We start from the raw sequence: 24,375 nt of genomic DNA, 5'->3' as shown, positions 1-24,375 counted from the left end.
GAGTAGCAGCTTAACTCAACTGCTCTGGACCTCTCCCTGAAGATATTTATGAAGAAATTATAAATGAGTTCTAAGAAAAAGATTGGTGAAGCTGAAAACCCTGCCTCAAAGAAACCTAAGCAGGTTCCTGAGATGGAGGATACCCCCAGCCTTTCAGATGTCTACAAGACCATCCTCCTGGTGGCTCAAGATGTTTCTGAGATTAAGCTGACCATGGCTGAGCTCAATTTGAAAAACGGACAACTAGACAGCAGGGTCACAGAGCTGGAGAAATCTTCAACATCAATGAGCTCTGAAATTGCTGGTAGCTTCCAAGCCTACAAGAGCCTGAAGTCTGATTTGAAAAAAGAAAGAGATCAACGCCTGGATTTGGAGCTGAGGATTAGGGCTAGAAATATCAGATTGGTCGGTTTGGAAGACTCTGGTGATGATGAAGACCTGCCTTCCCTGGTGTTTCAGGTTTTTAGAGACTGTTTTCATTGTGATACCATCAAGAGTGAAGACGTTGATAATATCTTCAGGATTGGTAAACATCTGGGGGGCAAGGCTAGACATATTTTGGTTTCTTTTATGAACCTAAGATCAAGAGAAAGCTTGATGAGAGCGGCAAGATTGATTGGGAATGCCTCCTACAAAGGTAAATCCGTCTTTGTTTATCCTGACTATCCTAAGGAAGTCTTACTCTTGAGGAGATCTTTTAAGGGGGCCAAAGACTTGGCTAAACTGCTCTCTCTGAAGACTTTTCTCAGCAGGAATTGTGTCCTGACTATTGTGTTTCCTGATGGGGAAAAATCTACTTCTGATCCTGCTCAGGCACTAGACTGGTTGGATACGTTTAAAAGGGGTCATCCTATGCCTGTGATAGCCAGGCCATGATTTGGTCGCCCTCCGCCCTCCACCATGACTTAACTTCATTTTTGTCAATGTTTTAATTACTTTTTCCAACATTTGGATTTTACAAGATGGCGCCGTCTGGATGTGGCAGTTTGCATTTTTCAAAAAAGGGTTGGAATTCAGAGCTTATTTAATGTTCGGCATGACTTACGTCTGACTCCATTGCTACGATCTTCGTGCTGAGTGCCGCGGTCTTATTAGAGGAAGGCACCTAGCGGCGTGGTGTGCGACGTGCGGTCAGCTGATCAGCCCGCTTTCAGTTACTGGGAGGGGACGCTCGATCACTGTGGCGGTGGCCTGCTGTTGGATACAATATATGTTCGGGGCCAATCATCGGATTCGAACGGTGCCCGTGGACAGAGAGGAATGCGGGACAATGGAGTGTGGGGGTTTTCATTTATGCAGCCCTCACCGTACTCTTCGTGGGATGTCATCTTCCGGAAGGTAGAGGGTGATGTTGGGGAGCCTGCCTTCGAGGCGGGAGACATGGAGAGGCTATTATAACGCATGTGACATTGTGAATGACTACGTGTTGTGCAAGCCCATATTCTACCTCGGTCGCATCCGAGGCTCCTTCGGTACTTTCCACCTGCTTGCAGACACGTTAGTTGTTCATCTATGGATTATATTGAGACATTTATATATGTTATGTGCAGTTTCAACCCTCATGCCAGGACAGGTCCATAAGGGGTGGTTCCAAGTGCACTTATGGGTGTAAATGTATCATACCCCACATATACCGTTTTTCTCTACCAGTGTAACTACACATTGGGACGAACCGATTTTCTTTCGGTGAACAAATTTAGCATTACATCTCTTAATAATTTTTAATGCAGAAAGTTACCTTGATCATTTAACACTCAGTTTGGGCGTCTTTTTGATATGGTTCTATGCATGCTTGAAATATATTCACAACGCTAGTATATGAGTGTGTATTCTGTTATGTAGGCATATAGGTGTAAACGTTTTCTTCATGATAGGTCATGTCATATTGGTCCTCTTGTTCACTTTGGTTAGGTGATTATTTATTCCCGGACATGACACCATACACCTTGGCCTTTACTTATTTATTGTACTGTTCGGTTATGTGGGTTTCATTAGGGTGGTTGTTAGAGGATGGGATGTTTGATTGGACCCTCTGGTTTTTGGTCAGGCGCTATAATTCTTTTAACACATTGGTGTTTGTCATTGGTGGTGGGGTTGGGAGTGCATTAATGCTAGTTTTTAGTTAGATTTCACTTATGCACTGTTTTTTATTATCGTGTGTAGGGTGATGTTTCTTTGAAGTTTAATTATTGTTAGTTGACTTATTTAATATCTAAGAATGTTTTATTGGATATTGGGAGGGGTCCTGGGAATGGTTTTGAATGCGGATTCAATTGTTTTTTGAGCTGAACAGACTTCACAGTCTTATCTGTTCTTTTGGTTTGTTATTTTGTGTTTTTGGTTCATTTTTATTTTTTTATTCCTTTTCATGTTTCCTTTCATTTTCTTTTCACATTCTTTTTGCTTTAGATGTCCTTGACTTTCAGGTTATGATGACTTCTTGCGCAGGTGGTACCTCGAATGACCTGTGTGTTGTCTCTTGGAATGTGAATGGGGTCAATAATATGTTGAAGAAGAAGAAGGTTTTTCAAATGCTACAAGACATGCATACTGACATATGTTTTTTACAGGAGACCCATATTTTGAAGGATGAGATTTCTAAGTTGGAAAAGGAGTGGGTGGGAACAGCTTATGGATCCTCCTTCTCGTCAAGGTCGAGGGGAGTGGCCATTTTGCTACGTAAGAAACTGCCTGTTACAGTTTTGAAGGAATGTGCCGATAAGGATGGCAGGATGATCGCATTATTGGTGGAGATTCAAGGGGAATTATTGACCCTCTGCAATGTGTATGCTCCCACAGTGGACGATGGCTCCTTCTTTAGAATGGTTGCACAGACCCTGTTAGATTTGAATAATCCTAATATTCTGCTTGGGGGTGACTTCAATACGGTAGTTGATCCTGATCTGGATAGAAGCCAGGTCAGGCGTGTGTTACGCTGTGATTATCATCATCAGGCACTTCATTCACTTCTGGAAGAACATGATTTGAAAGATATGTGGCGACTAGAGAACCTAGACAGGAGACAATACAGTTTCTTTTCTAGTGCGCATGGTGTGTTCTCGAGGTTGGACATGATGTTTACTGGTGGGAATGTTTCAGAGAATGTTGTCTCAAGTGGTATTGGTAACATTTTGTTGAGTGATCATGCCCCTGTTGAGATGAAGTTGCGACATAAGTTTCAGTGTAAAAGAAGTTTCTCATGGAAGATGAACACGTCTATCCTGTTAGATGATGATATTTTGGAACGGATTGTTTCAGAGGCGAATTATTTTGTTATGGAGAATCGCATAGAGGAGATCACTGTTGAGAACACGTGGGAAGCCTTTAAATTCTGTATGCCTGGTGTCTGTTTAGGGCTGTCGTGTGGTAAACGGAAAAAGGAGGAGTGGAAGAGGCGGGATTTAGATCTACGTATTAGTAAGATCTCCAGGGATCTGATGCTTGATCCGACTAATTCTGTTTCTTTAGCAACCTTGAAGAAACTTAAAAAAGAAATGGAGGACTTCTTGACGATGAGGGCTGAACGAGGCCTGTTCTATTCTAAATGTACATATTTTGAGAAGGGTGAGCGATGTGACAGATGGTTGGCATACAGGTTGAAGAAAAAGATTTCGGAGTCTGCAATTAGGTCTATTATTGACAAGGATGGCAGAATTACATTCGATCCACATAAAATTAACTTGACATTTCGTGACTACTATGAGAATTTGTATAGCAATGAGGCGGGTATTACCGGTGAGGGTGAGAACTTTTTTGGTAATTTACCGATGCCGAAGATCTTAGATAACGATCAGGAACTACTTGGTGTTGAGATTACGGTGGACGAGATCAGAGGGGCGATTTCTGCGCTGAATACAGGCAAATCCCCGGGTCCTGATGGCCTCCCCTGTGAGTTTTATAGGATTCTCCCAAACTCAGCCCTGGAGCTCTTGAGAGATGTGTTTGTTTCTAGCAAACAGACTGGGGCGCTACCTAAAAGTACAAGTCATGCGTCTATTTCGGTATTTTTGAAAAAAGGTAGAGACCGTAATCTCCCGGCCAGTTACCGTCCGATAAGTCTGATCAATACAGATAATAAGATTCTTGCTAAGGTCCTAGCTATGCGCCTGGTGCACTTATTGCCTACTTTAATTGGGGAGGAACAATCGGGTTTCATGAAAAATAGACGTACATCTAGTAACGTCAGGAGGTTATTGCTTACTATGGAAATGGCGGATAAAACGGACTGTGATGCCGCTGTCCTGTCGCTTGATGCAGAGAAAGCGTTCGACAGGGTGAATTGGGACTATTTATATTCTATACTAAGGAGGATGAATTTGGGTGAGGAGTTCATCTCTTGGGTTGCGCTTCTATATTCCAGGCCGACTGCTGCCGTTAGGACTAATGGAGTAATATCAGAAGCTTTCAGACTGGAGCGTGGCACGCGTCAAGGCTGTCCTTTCTCGCCTCTGTTGTTCATTCTAGCAATTGAGCCTTTAGCTGTTGGCATCAAACATGACCCAGATTTGCACGGAGTGAGTTGTTGGGGGGTAACTCAAAAGGCGTGGCTTTATGCGGACGACCTTTTATTGGTACTGAAGAATTTGCAAGTGTCCATCCCCGGTTTGATGAGGCTTTTGTCTGAATTTCAGGATTGTTCTGGCTATAAAATTAACCGTTTGAAATCGGAAGTGTTGCCTCTGACGAGCAGATGTGACAAGACCCTGGTTACGGAGCAGGGGTTTAAGTGGTGTGAGGGCCGGTTACGTTATTTGGGAGTATGGCTGACGTATCCTCTTTCTAAGATGGTAGATGAGAATATGAGTGTGGTTATTCGAGAATGTAAATCGGAATTACAGAGGTGGTCTTTACTAAATCTTTCTTTGTGGGGAAAAGTTAATGCCCTGAAGATGAACACAGCTCCTAAGATAAACTTTATATCTAGTATGCTTCCTCTGAATATTAAGTGCTGTTACTGGAACGATCTGGACCGCCTAGTTCAGGAATTTTTGTGGGACAAAAAGCCACCAAGGCTTAGTCTATGGAAGTTGCAGCTTCCAGTTCACTTAGGTGGACTGGGGGTACCAAATTTTCGGGCCTACCATTTGGCCTTTTCTGCGAACTCTTTTGTTCCATTTTTGATTAGTGAATTGGACAACTGGGCGATGGCAGAGTCGAGTGCCTATGGGCCGCTGGGACCTACAGCCTTGTTGACCACTAATACTAAGATTCAGGGTGGTGATTTGCTGGCAACGTCATTTTTGCGCAAGTCTTGGATTGCAGTTTTATCATTACTTGGTCGAGATGCATTCAAGTGTAAGAGTGCCTCCATTTGGTTGAATCCTAAGATTAGGGACAATTTGAGGACAGTTTTTTGGCCTGAATGGTTTCTGATGGATATTAAACTGGTTTCTGATTTAGGAAATGATGAGCGATGCTTGACGGCGGCGGAACTGAGAGAGAGATATAACTTTGAAGGTTTATCGGACTCTGCATACAGGCGGCTTAAGCGGGCGGTTGGTGAGGTTGACTGGTCCGATTCGTTAGATATGAGCGCTTTGTTGACGGATTCCAGTAAGAAGTGTGGTGGTCTTGCCAGTCGGCTTTACAAGTTAATGGTGTCAAATTTTCGGAGCAATGACAATTTGCGGCAAGTATGGAGTGAGAAAATCGGATCAGAGATCGATTTGGATGATTGGCGGAATATGTGTAGTAATGTATCTTTGTGCTCTCTGAATTTAGGTGAAAGATCGAGACAGATCAAGATCCTGAACCGGGTATATTGGTGCCCCGAAACATTACATAAAAGAGGCATGTCCGACGATTCTAACTGTTGGGGGTGTGTCCAGGCAGTCGGGTCATTGGAACACATGTGGTGGGATTGTGTGAGAGTCAGAGACTTTTGGAGTGAAATTTGTAATGTATGTGACAGGATTGTAGGAGGTGAGCTGGACCTTAATTTTAGGACAGTAATCCTTGGTGATGTTTCCGGGTTGGGTGATGTCAGCTCAGCTCACAAGAAATGGATTTGTCGTGCATTCATTGTGGCCAAGAGGCTGATTCTCCGTGGGTGGAAAGGGCGGGTCTCACCTTCCTATGACGAATGGATACAGGAAATGCATAACCTGTCAAGGACGGAGAGATTGATTTACAAATTGAAGAGTAAATGTTCGACATATGAGAAGATTTGGAATGTGTTTAATGATTTACTTTAGTTTATTTCTTGATTATTTATATTTTATGACCCTTTTTGTGTACTTATTGTTTTTTTTTTTTTTTTTTCTTCTCGGCTTTTGTATATATTGCCTGTTGCTGATTCATTGTATATATTGTATATATTATAAATAAATAATTAAAAAAAAAAAAAAAGGAAACCTTTTATTGTAGGTCTTCTTGAAAATCGTATGCAGGCGTACAATGAGGTGCACTTACAAGACGGAGGAGAACACACAACGTATATTTTATCTCTGCTCCATCATTGTCCTCCACCTCATCAATACTCAAAATGAGGCAGTGTATTAAAGGGAGGTTTAAAAGCATTACACCTCCCTTTTATGCCTCAATTTATTATGCAGCTTCATTTAAAATGTGTCTAGTAGACTTCTTCATTAGATAATCCAGAATGAAAGGATTACAAAAAAAGAACTTTACCCTTTAACCGTTAAAGCATAGACTAAAAAAATAACTTTCTCAACGTAAACATCATTGATTGAAGGAAAAGTATGCATGGAATGAATGTCTGGTGTGGATGCCATATGTAAGGAAAACATACAACTCCTGAAAGCAAAAACCACATAACAGTTTTCACTAAACAAACTCTCCACATTTGCAGCTGAGCCTTCCTTTATAAGAAAACATATCAATGCAGATCAATGGGCCTTAATCAAGTGAGTTACTTAATAGCTGAGATTGATCACTTGTCTGTTGATGAGTGGTGGACCTGCTGCCACGAGGGACAAGACTTCAAAGTCATTTTTGCTTTAACCAACTTTTTACAAGAAATGTTATGAATCGACTTGCGCAAAGGTGCCAGGATTACTGGTTGATTGGTTGTTTATTCATGGAACCTTGGACGAACAATTTAGCTGGCAAGGCAAATGTGGGTATAATGAATTGTGAATAATGTATAATCAAATGTCAATAGGTAAAGGTTTGTAATAAACTAAACAATAAAACAAATGAAAACATATCTTATTTCACACCTAACTTTTGAATGTAATATGTTTGCAAAGTTGGGCACAGGTAATCTTAAAAACCCCCAAGTAATTTCCCAAAATGGATTATATTCGTTTCAAAAACACATCAAAGTGAACAATTGAAAACCACATAGTTGGAAAGCACAGGGTGGATTGCATTTACCCAGTCATAGTCTAATAAATGTCTGTTTTTTTTTCCAGCCTCTATATAGTATCAGGACTGCATAGTGGTTTCAAAAAGGCTGTTAGGGGGTATATGCTGATATAAAATATCACAGTGCAAGAAATGTTCCCAAGTTTTAACTGATGCAGTATTCTTTGCATTTGAAAGTGAAAGAAAAGGTACTCCATAAAAGAATGAGAGGTTACATTATTTGATCTGTAATGTATGATGTGATGATATCTGTGATGTCATCAATGAGTTCATAGAACATGTAATTATTGATATCATTGGTGATGTCATCAGTGATGCTATCTGTGATGTCATCATTGTGGTCATAGGCTGCACAACAGGGGGCGTGAAGTTATGGTGGCTTAAGCTGAATTTCAAGGGTTTTGTTTTGTTCTCACCTTGACGTCCCTGCAACTAAAGTTTTTTCCTTGAATTTCAGGGGTTTTGTTGCAATGTATTGCTCACCTTAATGGTCCTGCAACTAAAGTTGTTTCCTTACATTTCAAGGGTTTTGTTATTCCATAGTTTTTTCCTCAACACAGCCATAAGCCATGGCCTTCCACCGTGCCCACTATATATTTTAGACAAATAAATGGGAGTCTGGGAATCTCTCTACCAGCACAAACACAACCCAATGACCTGTTTTTGGGTGAGTAACCCCTGGGAGAGACTCTACCAAGTCTTTAGCTCACTGTCCCTTTTACAGAGAAGAAATGTCCCTGCATATCAGTCTTTGTCCTGCCCAGGGGCAGTCCAACACCTAAATACTAGGCAAGTCTCCTCCGAACAAGAGTACCAACAGCAACCTAATACACGTGTTTCAGCCTTGTTGGGCATCATCAGTCAGGTGAAGCTGTGCCTCTCTAAGAACAGTGAGCAAGGGATCCACATCTGGATCGCCCTGGTAACTTAGGGTGAGACCCAAAGTTAATTTATGCAAAACAAAGGGGGGTCTGGGAATCTCTCGCCAAGCACAAACACAGCCCAATGACCTGTTCTTGGGTGAGTAACCCCTGGGAGAGACTCTACAAGTCCTTAGCTCACTGTCCATTTCACAGAGAAGACATGTTCCTGCATATCAGTCTTTGTCCTGCCCAGGAGCAGTCCAACACCGAAATACTAGGCAATTCTCCTCTGAATAAGAGTACCAACAGCAACCCCATACATGTGTTTCAGCCTTGTTGGGCATCATCAGTGAGGTGAAGCTGTGCCTCTCTAAGAACAGTGAGCAAGGGGTCCACGTCTGGATCGCCCTGGTAACTTAGGTTGAGACCCAAAGTTAATTTATGCAAAACAAAGGGGGGTCTGGGAATCTCTCCACCAGCACGGACACTGGCCCAATGACCTGTTCTTGGGTTAGTAACCTCTGGGAGAGACTCTACCAAGTCTTTAGCTCACTGTCCCTTTCACAGAAAAGAAATTTCCCTGCATATGTCAAAACTTAAGTCTATTACAGCGATTTCTTCCTGATCGTCACTTAGCATGAATTCCCGTCCTCCTCACGTGTATTGTCGGTAGAAGAATAGTGTAGGTGTCTCTTTTTCCTGTGGTCTTTTGCCTTTTTTTTGAAGAGATACGGCCATCCACGGATGGAAGCCACTCTGCTGCCTTAGTTTACCAGGCAGGTAAAGGACCCCCTTCCGAGGGGGCCAATGAGAGGAAAAACCCAAGGCTAAACAAAAACTCTCTGGGATGTTAATGGACGTTCCTTCTTCCAATAGTGTAGTTGTTGCTGCTGCGGGAATCCGCTTCTTCACGAAACCGGGAGGTGCTCCAAAAACGAAAGTAAACGGTTTCCACAGTGTTCGGAGCACAGCCAAAGCAGGAGGAGGGGTCCAGCACCGAAAATCAGGTAAGCAAACAATACACAGGGGAAGGGGAAGGAGGCGGCCGATACCAAAAGGTAAGCAGGAGCCACAACAAGCTGGTAGTCTAGGACGGGAGGAGAGGGGGAAAGAGAAGAGCCGGGACTGCCAAAATAGAGTCGAAAGGGAAGAAGAAGGCAGAAAGAGGGAAGCAGAGTACAAGGGAAGTAAAATAGCAAGAAAATATGAGCAAGGTGGAAGGGGGAACGAAAGAGGAGTGAAAAGCCGGTGTGGAGGGGAACCGGAGAGAAAGTAGAGGCACGAAAGCCAAAAACAAGAGCACTAGCATGTTAACCCGAAAAGGAGCAAAGCGGTAGGGTTTCAACACAACAAAAACCAGAAAGTAACTGGACCATAAAGGCACTGTGAACATAGTGAAAGAACTACAGAAAATAGACTAGACCGCTACCAAGAAGAGATCGAAACCAGTGGAGATAGAAAACGGACTAAAACATAATCAGAGAGCAAGACCCGAACCGAAGGAGGATTGAACGGTGAACATAGAAGATGAACAATAAACACACACAAACAGAGAATGGGTTTCCGACGGCGCAGTCGCCAGGATCACCATAAGCGACAGGTTGGAAGGTGCGTGACAGCATATCAGTCTTTGTCCTGCGCAGGGGCAGTCCAACACCGAAATACTAGGCAATTCTCCTCTGAACAAGAGTACCAACATCAACGCAATACACGTGTTTCAGCCTTCTTGGGCATCATCAGTGAGGTGAAGCGGTGCCTTTCTAAGAACAGTGAGCAAGGGGTCCATGTCTGGATCGCCCTGGTAACTTAGGGTGAGACCCAAAGTTAATGTATGCAAAACAAAGGGGGGTCTGGGAATCTCTCCACCAGCACGATCACAGCCAAATGACCTGTTCTTGGATGAGTAACCCCTGGGAGAGACTCTACCAAGTCTTTAGCTTACTTTCCCTTTGACAGAGAAGACATTTCCCTTCATATCAGTCTTTGTCCTGCCCAGGGGAAGTCCAACACTGAAATATTAGGCAATTCTCCTCTGAACAAGAGTACCAACATCAACCACGTTGGGCATCATCAGTGAGGTGAAGCTGTGCCTCGCTAAGAACAGTGAGCAAGGGGTCCATGTCTGGATCGCCCTGGTAACTTAGGGTGAGACCCAAAGTTAATTTATGCAAAACAAAGTGGGGTCTGGGAATCTCTCCACCAGCAGGAGCACAGCCCAATGACCTGTTCTTGGGTGAGTAACCCCTGGGAGAGACTCTACCAAGTTTTTAGCTCAATGTCCCTTTCACAGAGAAGAAATGTACCTGTATATCAGTCTTTGTCCTGCCCAGGAGCAGTCCAACACCGAAATACTAGGCAATTCTCCTCTGAACAAGAGTACCAACAGCAACCCCATACACGTGTTTCAGCCGTGTTGGGCATCATCAGTGAGGTGAAGCTGTGTCTCTCTAAGAACAGTGAACAAGGGGTCCACGTCTGGATCGCCCTGGTAACTTAGGGTGAGACCCAAAGTTAATTTATGCTGGTAGAGAGATTCCCAGACCCCCTCTTTGTTTTGCATAAATTAACTTTGGGTCTCACCCTAAGTTAACAGGGTGATCCAGCCGTGGACCCCTTGCTCACTGTTCTTAGAGAGGCATAGTTTCACCTCACTGATGATGCCCAACAAGGATGAAACACATGTATGGGGTTACTGTTGGTACTCTTGTTCAGAGGAGAATTGCCTAGCATTTCGGCGCTGGACTGCCCCTGGGCAGGACAAAGGCTGATATGCGGGGAAATCTCTTTTCTGTGAAAGGGACAGTGAGCTAAAGACTTGGTAGAGTCTCTCCTAGGGGTTATTCACCCAAGAACAGGTAATTGGGCTGTGTTTGTGCTGGTAGAGAGATTCCCAGACTCCCCTTTGTTTCATATATTTTAGAACACTACCAGACAACTAGCCATAAAAATTCTAAACATGGATGTCTCATCTTCTCTGTTCAGTCACTATAACATCTATAACATCTAGTACTGTATGAATACTGGATGTATTCCTAGTACACAGCCAATTAACGTTGCACAAATTAATCATTTTGTAGAGGAAAAAAACTTCTAATTTTAGAGAAAAAAATGTTCACTTATCTAAAATATCAATACATATATATTTACACACAAATTAAATTCGATCTCACATTGCACAAACATCTCTATATGACACCCTTTATGAGGATCTCAACATTCCAATAAATGCTCATTATATGGCTGTATTGGCCAGGAACAACATGGCCCACAAATTACAAGTCTAATGAATGGGTAGATACTAATTCCAGTCGTTCTACTTGTTCAGCATCAATGTAGCACATAGAATGTATAATCAGTATTATTACCATCAAACAACAAACTCTAAAAAGGATAATAGTCCTATCCAAGAGTAATGGTAGCAATGGCAATAGAAACACACATTTCATAATACCTCCAGTTCCATTTTGTAAATAATGAACAAGAAAACTGGGCAGCCTATATTTAATAATAGTGGAGATTAAAAGATTTACACTTGAAAAAGGGAGGAGTATGTACAGGGTGTTTAGGGACAGGAATCACTGCATCAGTACAACAGCTACACTAAGCACTTAGGGAACTATGAACTTTGTTTTGCATCAGCAAATTTTAAATAGAATTGCTGGCAACGCCAATGGTTCATGCAACACCAAAAGAATTTAATATAATAAATAATAGCATAAAAATAAATAACTAGATACAAAAAACAATGTTTCATTTATGTGAAAAGTTTGCTTCATTTTAAATGATATGAATTTTGCAGAGTAAGTAATCTTAATCAGGAAACCAAGACATATATCCTAAGTATGTCTTCAGTTTTACAAATTAAAATATGAAGACATGCCAACGTTGTACCATTATTTTAGGTGTAAATATAATTAAAGACTAGTCATACCATTATTTGAAATAATAGGTAGACAATTAAATGTTCACTGCATGTAAATACATCAACACTTACTACAAGCTACACTAAGAATCTTAGAAATGTAATTTCAATAATTCTTGTAAAATCTGTGTGTGTCCTTGTTTTGGTCAACTTTCAATGTTTTTCTTTACAATTCTATTGTGATGTAATACTTCTATTAACTCAGAAGCTTCATTATAAGTGTAGAATACCATCTTGAAGTTGTGAACTAAGAGGTACACTACATTTATGAAGTACCTCAGAAACACCACAAACTGATATTTAAACCCTGAAGTCACCCACAAGTGAGGCAGCACAAAGAGCCATCTAAAATGGGCATATTTACAATTAATCATAACGTCCACTTTGCTTGATTGTTCAGGACAAAAAAAACACATCCAAACACAATTTTGATATATATTTCTACAACAGCAGGGGCCCAACATAAAGTGTTGAATCCCTTTTTTCTATTAGCCACACATGTACTTCCAAATATGCTCATTATCTCTAAATTGTCATTAAAATGCGTATTTTCAAATCTGTGTGCGTTCTTTATTTGGCCACCTACACACATAAGAAGTTAATAAACATTTTCTGTAATCTATCCTGCAAAAAATAATTGATATTTCTCAAACATATCTGATTTCTTTCATATATAATGTTGATCAAAGTCCAGAGTGTAATAACAAAACACATTCCTGGAATTTTATTGAAAATACCACACTTGAAATAGAGGTACTTCAGAGAATACACTAACTAGCACTTAAACTAGACTCATTGCCTTTCATATTTTCATTCCAAAACGTTTCTGAACTTTGTGTGCATCTGTATTTTGGACATCTACGCACATAAGAAGTAAAGGACAATATAAATAAACCTTTCCTTAAAATTACAATTTCTTTTCACAACTCATTTCTTTATAAATATTCTAACTTTTTGTTTTATTGCTCTACTTCCTTCTGTTTAAACTTGTTTCAGATGTATAAACAGTTATCAACTTGTGCTACTAGTGAAGCTATTTCTTGCATCAGTGGTGCCATTTGACACAAAATGCACAAAGATGTATTTGAATAGCATTCAACTCCTGATTGATTACTAAATGTACAGTGGGAGTATGCCATATATGTTTGACATCCCAACACTGCTAGATAATCTTCTTTTATAGACTTAACAGGAGCCACTTTATTTGAATGTAGCTTCACTGGTTGCTTATATTTTCTTATTTACATTACATTCCATGGCATTCATAATCCGTACTATAGACCCGCAGGCATGAAGACGCAGACAAGAAATAACATATAACTAGAGACTACGGGAACAAGAGCATCTGAGACAAATAAAAGCGAAAAAGTAACAACATGTGGTCTATACAATTCTGAGGCAATACTAGATGAAAATAATCAAGTAAAGAGTAAGGTTTTCAGATCTTTCTTAAAGTTTACTAGCGATTTGTGGTTGCGCAAATATCCTGGCAATTGGTTCCACAAAATGGGCAATTTAAATGCGAACGCATCATTCTCTGCTTTGCAAGTCCTAGGTCTAAGCTTCTCCAATAGATTTTGTGATCCAGATCTCAAGATTCTGGAATTGACTTTATCATTAATATGGAGCTGTAGATAGGATGGCTTCTTTTGCATTCTGCACTTAAAAGTAAAGACTACAGTCCTAAACTTAATCCTTGATTCTATAGGCAAGCAATGAAAGGAGCGCCTGGCATCTGATACATGATAGCGTCTCGAGAGCCCTAAAACAACTCTCACCGCCCAGTTCTGCACGAACTACAACCTTAGCAGGAAAAGATATAAAATCAAGTTGAGGAGCACACTGTACACATAATCTATGATATTGTTCAATGCAGGAAATGTCTGCTGTCACATTTGATTTATCCAAATTTATCAAAAATAAACCATCAATATTTTTGACACGTGACAGCGCTACATATGACATTCTTTCTCTGAACACTGTGCGACCAATGTCAATCAGTGCGGCTTGTAAAGTCAACCCTTGAGATTTATGAATAGTAATTGCATTTGCAGAGTACAATTGAAATTGTGCTCTTTTTACAAAGGTATTCTTAAAAAGCATAACAAATGTGCAGGGGTCTGTGAAATCAGATGAGGTTCTTTTACATGATCAGGCTTCACAAGCATATTTTCAATGGTTGTACTGTGAGGAAAAGCGGAAAATGCAACTACTCTCCCCATTGCTCCATTGACTAGACCAATTTCTACAATCAACTTCCTCTTCAAAATTACTCACGAATTTATGAACAGTTTTAAAACTGATTCTAGACCTGCTGCTTTAGAAATAGAATGTATTATTTTTTAAAAAAATGTTATGATGTAGTTTAATTATAAACCTTTTCATTTGACAGAGAAGACAATTAGAGGTTCTGGAATAAAATGTGTCTCAGATAGTTCTCTTGTTAAGTTCCAAGACAGTTTGGAGAAATAAGGTGATTGTATACGTGTATTTGTTGTTTTGGCCACTAAGAAGCGCAGCCCATCTTTCCTCTGTGTCCATTTGTTGTGCTGAAAGCTCGAAAAAGGCACCAAATTGTTCCTGTTGTCGAGAGTGACTGACATTCCATCACAAGGTGGAATAGAGTTTCAGGCGTGGTTTGATCCTTACAGAAACAACAGTGGTTGTCTGCGAGGGGTATCTAACCTTTGCTTTGCATAAGATGCCCATCTAAAACATAACATCATTTAATCCGTATAATGTCTTGCTTCTCAGAGACCAGCATTGCAGAGTTGAACTTGTCACACTCTATGTGTGTACACATCAATGGAACACAAGAAATGTCTTTCTCTTGAAGAGTCAACAGAACTTCAGGTGCAGTGCAACCTGCCTGAAACGTGAGATAAATCAGTCTCCTTTTTAAGACTGTTTTCATATTCTCCTCAAGGATCCCAATACAAATCTTGTTAAGCATTTATGCATACACCAAGTCTGCAGATTCCCTCATATTAATGGTAAGTTCCTGAAATTGAAAACAATTCCAAAGGTTGGCATTACCAATGCTACCTAGAGTTTTGTGACTATCCCTAGATTGCAGCATCTTAAAGACAGGTTAAACTTTCACAGTAGTTAATTGTAAAAAATCTCCAAAAACGAGGATATCATAGTCAGTCTTCAATAATTCTTGCATTCGCAAGTGAATGAAAGCAAGCATCAAATTAGACACCATGCTTACTTCATCTACAAGCATGGTATTTCATTTTCTAAGGACTTTACCTAATTCTTGTGCTGCATGAAATACAAGTTTTTGATACTCAAGTTTTTTTTCATGCTCCACAGGTAGCATCAACAAACGATGTAAAGTAACACCCTGTATGTTAAATGCTGCTAAACCTGTTGGAGAACTTACAATACAGCACAGAGAGCAATTGGTTCCATTTTGCATCACTATTCTTAGTGCATGAGATAAAACAGATATTCCTGTTCCTGCTTGACCACTAACATACATCAATAGAGGTTTGAATTGGACATAAGAGCATTCATGCTTGTCATGTTGTAAGCATGTAAAAACCTATATTTGATTTTATTATACGCTTCTTTCTGCTGTACATTAAGATCACATACTAGTGTCTCATAATGTGCATCTGCAACCTTAGTCGGTTGCATTGCTCTTTCTACTTCTTCCATAGCAAGCTCAACATCAGTTTGTATAATTGTCTCACCTAAAACATTTTGACTTCCTTCTGGAGAATATTGACTGCCAACAGGAGTCTATTTTTCCAATTCAGCTGCCAAAAGTTTTTCTTGACAAAGTTATTTTTCCAGGAACTTTAAATACTGTTCGAACTTTAGATATGTAATTAAGTTTTTTTTAACCAAAAAATGATTGTTCAAAAGTTAAAAAATGTACAAGCAAGTCACTCTCTGCCCGCTTTAAGGGGGGCATGGTATCACAAGTATGCCACTGACACAGTGGGCACAATTTGTAAAAACCTTTATTGAAGTTTCTGTGTTTGGAAAAACTCCTACTTTGCCCTACAACTATGATGGGAGTAGTTTCAACCATCAAACGATGAACAAAACAGTCCTAGTGGAGCCCATCAAATTAAAATGGCCTATGCTAACAAAACCTAATGCCTGCCCTATTTCTTGTACAAAAAGTGTATAAAGGAGAAATGTATATAAAGGAAAAATCAGTGTTCAATAAAATAAATGTGGCTGAATCAGCTCTCCTTCCAAGGTTAGTTCACACAGAGTAAGGTGGTCCCTGCAGGCAGGATGACACACTCTGGCTCGGGTTTTCAACACAATAATCAGTTCTAAAATGTGGATCGAAGCACGCCTGGCCTTTCACATTTAAGTCTCTTTTTTCAAACGTCCAAATAATGTTTCAAAGATTTTTTCACATAGGCCCCCTTGTGTCAGGCTCAAACCTCTTCAAACCACAGTTCACGTGGGTCCTCCTGTGTCGGGCTCAGACCTCCTCTAACCACGCATCACATAGGCCCCCCCTCTTTCGGGCTCAGACAGTTCACAACAAAGTTCAACAAAACTTGCACAGGGGCTCCCTTCCCCAAGCCTATTATACTTTGGGTCTCCCCCAGTCGGGCTCAGACCGATTTCAGATGTCACAGACCTTCAAATGTGCGTGGCTTTCTTTACATACTTCTGCAGGACCACTCCAATTAAGAATTGAAGGTTAAACGTTCACTTTCCCCTTCTATAGGAGTTAATTTTACTTACTTTGCTTTTGCAGTTCACTCACGTTATCATTACAAACAGTGCATCTTTCATGGAGACTTTCGAGTGGGCTGCTTCCTTTCGCCGGACCACTACTTTACTCAGTATAGCTGATTTCACAGCTGTCCTTTCTTCAAAGTTCATTCACAGGTCTGCCTTTCTCCGAGTTCCATCCACACGTGTGCAGCCTTCACTTGTGATATTTTGTTGCTACATCAAACTTTCTTTAACACACACTGGTCTCTCAGGTCGCTTGCCAACTCACCGCCTGTGTGCGTTTCTTTCATGGTTTTGCCATTTCTAATTCATAGTCAAAGTTAGTACCACAGGCCTGGCCTCGCCTCCCCAGCTCTGCCGTTCACCCAGGAGTGTCGCTGGAGTCCTTGAAACACAATGCAGCCTTCTTATGTGGGATCTCGCTTTCTCCATGTGTCTTTCATGGCCTGTTGGAGGCAACAGCCTCCAGTAGGGAACCCTTGGGGTTTTCAACCCGCTGCTCACATCCCTTGGTCCATTGCTCTGCTCCACTAGGTTTGCCTTCACCATGGAAGATCTGCTTGTACTCGTGTCCCGCCTTGCTCAGAGTGTGTCTCTAGGTTCTGCCTTTTATCCATGTGAGGAGATATGATATGATATTTTATTTGTATTGGGCCCATACACAAGTGTTTCAGAGCACAATGAGAGTTCATTGTTATCAGGTGTATGCACTTAAAGTCAAGTGACTGACTTTGCCTGACCCAATTAACGGGACATGTCCAGTACGATGTATAAGAGTTAGTCTTGTTACTCCCAGTCCTCCTCTTCCTTGGCCCAGTGTTTGTGTAATAAGGGGGTGTAGTTGGGACCTCAGAGAATCCTAAAAAATAGGATGGGTTGGATGAACAAAAAAGGGGGGAATAGGTGTCTCATCATCGACTGACTCACCACACACCCCGAAGACCCCACACCCAGGTGATCCTCCTGCACTTGTCCACCCCCAGGCTCTGTATCCAAAGGCTATGGCTGTGCCCTGGCTACCTTAGAGATATATCCCAGGGGACTAGCGGGTGAGATACCCTCTAGTTTTTCACATACTCTACCCCTGTGCGATGTAGCCGCAACTGTTTTACAGGGAAACCTGGAAAGGAAATCAACGTTCCCCTGTTCTTTACCTTTTCGGTGTTCCATGGTGAAACAGTAGGGTTGCAGGTCTAAGAACCATCACATGACTAGAGGGTTAAATTCCTTTCATTGACGTATCCATACTAAAGGTGAGTGGTCGGTGACAAGTGTGAACTTTCTGCCTAGAAGGTAGTCCCTTTCCACACAGAGTAGTTCTTCTCACATGGGAAGAGTTTTCGACTAGTGAATAGGATGGGGCATTCTAATCCATTGTATATTTGCGATAAAACTGCTCTTAGTTTAGTTTATTTATTTGTACCGCGCACCAAACACAGAGGCATCTGGGTGCTGTGCTTACAAGTTACAATAGAAAGCAGAAAGCAACAGAGTACAGTAGTATAATACAGACAGAATGACACATATAAGGCTTAATAATGGGGTATACATTGATTACATACGTATGTACAGGAACAGTACCTCTTAACCTCTTAACACTCTCTTAACCCTGTGAGAGTGGCATCAGTTTGTAACACAAATTATTTTGAAAAGTCTAATATGTTTCGGATTGGGTCCTGACACAAAGTTTGTTTTAGGTTGCTGTTACATACATTGTCATCAACAGTCCAATGAATCTTCTGGGGTTCAGCATTTCTTAGCTTGTCTGTTAATCTGGCTGTTCTATCTGAACAATTTGGGATGAACCTACAGTAATAACCAATCAATCCTAGGGATGCCCTGAGGTCTCTCTTGGTCTTGGGTGTAGTGGCATATAGGAAGGCTTTCACTTTTTCTTGCTGGGGCTGGACACTGCCATTCCCTACAAAGAAGCCTAGGTATTTCACGACTGATTGAGCCAGCTTAAATTTGGATGGATTGGCAGTTAAGCTGGCCTCTCAGTGGGTTTTCATAATAGTAGAAAGATTAAAAAGATGGCCTTCCCAAGTTTTATTATAAATGACTATGTCTTCAATATAGGCCACACAGAAATAGGATAAAGGCTGTAATATCCTGTCCGTAAATCGTTGGAAATTGACTGGGGCCCCATGCAGTCCAAAGGGGAGGACTTTGAATTGGAATAGTCCCATTGGTGTCAAGAAAGTTGTATTTTCCGTATCAACTTCATGCACTGGGACCTGCCAATATCCCTTGGTCAAATCTAGGGTTGACAGGAATGTTGCATTTCCAGGTTTATCTATTAACTCATTGTTTCATGGCATAGGATAGGCATTGAAGGTGGAGATGGTGTTAACCTGCCTGAAGTTTATGTAAAACCTCCAAGAATGATCGGGTTTAGTTACCAACACAATAGGGGACTCAAAGAGGGCTTGATAATGTTTGCGTTCAGCATTTTTTTAACTTCCTCAACTACCATTTGTTTTTGTGCTTCTGGGGATCTATATGGTTCAAACTGGACCATTTTCCCTTTGGAGTTCTGATATAATGAAATAAACCATGTACTCTCCCTGGTTTCTCACAGAATACATTCGGGAATGCCATAATAAGGATGTTCAAATCTTCTTGTTTCTGCTTAGATAGCTCTTGGGGAATGAGTTCAAAGTTGTCCATCTTCTCGGGTACCAAACAAGACAATATAGAGGAGGTGGCAGCAAAAGGGTGTTTTTCCACTCCTTTAGGAGATGTATGTGGCAGAGGTGGATCTTTTGCTTTCTATCAGGTTGGGCTATTTGATAGGTACCGGTTCCTGTTTGCTCTAGCACCTCATAGGGCACATGCTGCTTTGAGACAAGTTTATTTTCAGAGGAAGGTAATAGGACTAATACCTTCTGTCCTACTAAAAAAGAACTTAAATTCACCTTCTTGTCATAGGTGGACTTCTGTTGGGCATGAGCTTTCTCCATGTAAGTGTGGACTATACTCCAAATGAGTTTCATGTGCTCTTGCAATCGGGTAGCTGTCTGTAAGAGGAGAATAAGTGCCTCTTCTCTCTCTTCCCAGGTCTCCCACAGCAATGTCTAAGACATCTCTTGGCTCTCTACCTTAGAGTACCTCAAAAGGGGAGAATCTGGTGGATGCCTGAGGGGTCCTTCTTACTGCAAATAGGGCCCATGGAATCATGCGATCCCAGTCTTTCCCATCCTCATCTACAATTTCCTCAAAATCATTTTATAGGTTTTGTTAAAGCTCTCTACCAATCTGCCTGTTTGAGGGTGGTAAACTGAGGTTCTTAAAGTGGTAATGTGTAGTAATTCCTTGATTTCACCCATATGCTTACTCATGAAATTGGATCCCTGATCTGTCAGAGTTTCCGTGGGGAAACCAATTCTAGAAGTGAATGGTAGTAGGTGTTTTACAATTTGCTGGGTTGTGTTGTTCCATATGGGGAAGGCGTCTGGGTACCTGGTAGCGTAATCAATGATTATGACAACATATTTATTACCTAGTCTAGAAGTTTCCAACGGCCCAATGATATCCATCCCAATTCAGGAGAAAGGGACGTCTATTATCGGTAATGGGTTTAGAGGGGCAGGTAAGGGAATATGTGAGTTGGTATTCTGGCATATTTCACATGTCTGAATGAAGTTTATGTCAGCATGGATACCTGGCCAGTCAAATTTTCCACTGATGTGAGCTTGGGTTTTAGACTGACCCAAAAGTCCCCCTGTCACATGAGAGTGTGGAATCTCCAGCACGATCTTGCAATGGGTTTTGAGTATTACTAACTGAGTTTTACTTAGGCCTTCTCTGGAGGTTATCCTGCTATATAGTCATCCTTGTTACAGGAATAAACAGGGTCTTTCCATCTCTTGTCTTTCTTCCTCAGGAATCACTTGTAAGAAAGTCTCTGCGAGTACTGGATCATTTCGCTGGGCGAGGGCTAAATCTGGAATGATGGTAGGTTCTTCTTCCCTTTTTGCCTCAGTGATACGTGTCTCATCGGCCTCTCCAAAGCCTCAGTTACCTCTCTCAGTTTCCTCTGATTAACTTGTTTCCTCCAAGTGTAGTCTGGATCTATAACACCTGCTAGGACAACTAGGTCAAACTTCCAGGCCAGGCCAGATTTTGTGGCCAATCTTATATAACAACCCGCAGGGGGTATTAGGACTAAGTCAGTGGGAATCATCCCTCTTTTCACAAGAGGAATAGTGGCTTCTCTACTGCTACAAATATCAAAGCCTATGGATTCTTTTGTGGTGATAGCGGGGTTTGAGGCTCTGTGACTGAGTTTCTGAAATGTTAGGTTCCCCCTATTTGTCTCAATTGAGTCGCATCCCACCCTGACACCATATGTAGGGGAGGCATGGTATCACAAGTATGACACTGACACGATGGGTATAATTTTCAAAACCTTTTCTGAAGTTTCTGGGGTTAGTAAACTTCTACTGTGCCCTGTAACTAAGATGGGAGTAGTCTTGACCACAAAACAATAAACAAAACAGTCCCAGTGGAGTCCAAAATGTCCTATGCTAACAAAACCTAATGCCTGCCCTATCTCTTGTACAAAAAGTGTGTAAAGGAGAAATCTATGTAAAGGAAAAATCAGTGTTCAAAAGAATAAATGTGACTGAATCGGCTCTCCTCCCCTTGTTAGACCACTCAGAGTAAGGTGGTCCCTGCGGGCAGGATGAAAACATGGATCGAGGCCCACCTGGCCTTCCACATTAAAATCTTTCCAAACTTCCAAATAATGTTTCAACAAAAAGTTCATGTAGGCCCCCCTCTGTTGGGCCCAGACCTCTTCAAACCACAGTTCACGTGGATCCCCCTCTGTCTGGCTCAGACCTCTTCAACAAAGTTCAACATAACTTGCAAGGGGGCTCCCTTCTCCAAGTGTATTGCACTTCAGGTCTCCCTCAGTTGTGCTCAGACCGCTTTCGGGTGTCAAAGACTTTAGAATGTGTGTGACTTTTCTTTACAGACCTTTGCAGGACCACTTCGACTAAGAATTCAAGGTTCAAGTTTCACTCTCGTCTTCTCTAGGAGTTAATTTTGCTTACTTCGCTTTTGCAGTTAATTCGCTTTATCGTTACTAACAATGCATCTTTCACAGAGAACCGAGGATCATCTTTAATCTACAACAGCATATGTATATGTGGAGCCTAACGTGCCTGGTACTGTTTCCTCTAAATGAAATGTTCCAGAGTTTCTACTGGAGCATTTTACTTTATTACATATAAAGTGTAACATGACAAATATCGGTTATGGCAGAATCGTGATACACTTACAGAGTCCATGGCATATCATTCTTCCAGAGTCATGTGCACTATGTCTTCTTTTTGTGGATTGCTTTCATGATCCACTTTGCAAAATCATCCCAATCATACTCAATTCAACTTAAAGTCACAAACCAAGCTGGAGGACCTACATTTCTGATCATGCATCTAACGTCTGTGTGTCTTCCATACCAATATCCCTTAGTTCCTCTCATTGTGGCAAGGATATTGGCCATTTTCCCTTCTAATATTTCATTTAATTCTTTCACCTGTTGCAGCATCTCACAACCACAAATGTTTTATAATTTAGTTCCTGTCTAAAGTGTTTGAGCAACAGCATAACATAATGTTCAAAATTCACTTTCATATAATAGTAAGTAAAAAATATATTTGATATTGGTGCAAAATGGGGAATCTTCAGACTACATTCAAGTACAATGACATTCTGAAGAAGAAATTGCAACCTTCCAATCATTCAAACTGCCTCCTTTTGCAGTAGGCAAAAGCATAGAGAAACAACAAGCTTCTATAGTGTTTTCAGATAAACTGATTGGTGCACTGTTTGTTGATTTCATTTGATATATAATTCCAGGCTATCACCCATTACGTCACGTGAGTGAACAGGGTGAATAGTTTAATGTCCATACAGACTATTCCCTTCTGCAACAGTTAGACGCTGGAACTGAACTTCACTGCCATTGCTTGTTTACTCAATGTCAATCATAGACAAGTCTGGTACAGTTAGAATGCCTTTCTGCAAACCATTGTGTTTCAGTAGAAACCCTAAAGTGTTTTTCACCTTTCTGATATCTATGAACTGTTGCCAAAGTTGCTTATATTTCGTGGCAACACCCTTTACTAAAACATAGAATCTGTAATGCCACGCTTCACTCCTAGAGTATAAAAATTTGCTTACAAATTGGGAGGATTCAATTTGACCTTTCACACCTTGCACTAATAGTTTTTTAGGCAGTTTTGACATTGTTGTAATCTAACAACACTTGGAAAGGATGAACAGTTTGCAATGCAATCACTTCAAATATTTTTAATTTTTGAAGCACAACAGGGATATCAGGCGCTACCATGTCCTCCAAATCACTTATAAGAGGAATGCATTTGCTTTTATAAAACCGTACGCAGTGTCTACAAACATATAGAGTCTCAGTTGTGTCAAATCGTTCTTCTACAAACAAATACAGCTAAAGGTCTTTCCAAACATCTTCTCCAGTGTGTTCACTTTCTCCTCGATGTACACTAGTTCTACTTGGGATTTGTAGAAAGTGTGCCAACAAAACACACAAACAATGTCAGGTCTTTCACTAGAAGACAACTTAAACATTGCAATACTTTTTTTATACTGTTAAAAAATGAGATCCTTTGAAAACATAGGAGAATCATTTCCAATTCCTGTAAGTGTTTCATCTGCAGATACATAATCTTTTTAATGCATTGTGTTCATCATTTGACGTATAGAAAGTAAACCTTCGACACTTGCAAACATCAGCGTTTGATTTAAAAGTGCAAGGGACATACATGGTGTTTTGCACTGATACAATTTAAGCAGAAGACATTTCATTTTAGTATGATATCATAGCCGCTTCAGTGAATGTATCTACAATTGGTCAGTTTGCACCTCCCTATGACGTCAAACAAACATAGTGATGTCTTGTGATAGCGTTGATGGTCTTGCACAAGGCACACATATGTCTGTCCAAGCCCTGGACATTAATCCCATGTGAATGGCTATCATGCTGTCACAGAGACCGACAAGCAGTCTTAAAGGTCACTGCACCAGGAAGATGTTTTTTGTTTTCCACAATGGTCTTGTAGGACTACCAAGTATGGATGCTGAAAAGGGCATAGCTCCATCTCGCCATGCAGGCAGGATGGCTGCAGCAGCCTCCCATCTGCCTCTCTTGCACCAGCAGGGTCTGGCTGACATCTGTATGGATGTAAGTTGTCTGTGACTCTTGTTGGTGGATCACTCAGCTCACGCATCAATGAAAAGATGAAGCTAGCTGCAATTTATACGTGTTATCAGTTAACACATTGATCATGATCACTTTAGTCTCACCTTGCAGCTCCATGTTCCTCCAGAGGCTATGCCGGTCTGAGTGTCACTTTAACATCAATTGCCCCAGGGGCCAACTATGCCTGTCACGGGGTCCTCGTTGCCTTTGTACCCCTAAGCTCAGACCCTGATCAGCACCGTCACTGGATCCATGGACCTGTTACAGTTACTTGTTTCTGGTGAACCCTTGCCTCACAA

This window comes from Ambystoma mexicanum, chromosome 10 (genome assembly GCF_040938575.1).
Source record: "Ambystoma mexicanum isolate Mex_15411 chromosome 10, UKY_AmexF1_1, whole genome shotgun sequence".
Taxonomy (NCBI): domain Eukaryota; kingdom Metazoa; phylum Chordata; class Amphibia; order Caudata; family Ambystomatidae; genus Ambystoma; species Ambystoma mexicanum.
Note: the sequence above shows the minus strand (reverse complement) of the source record.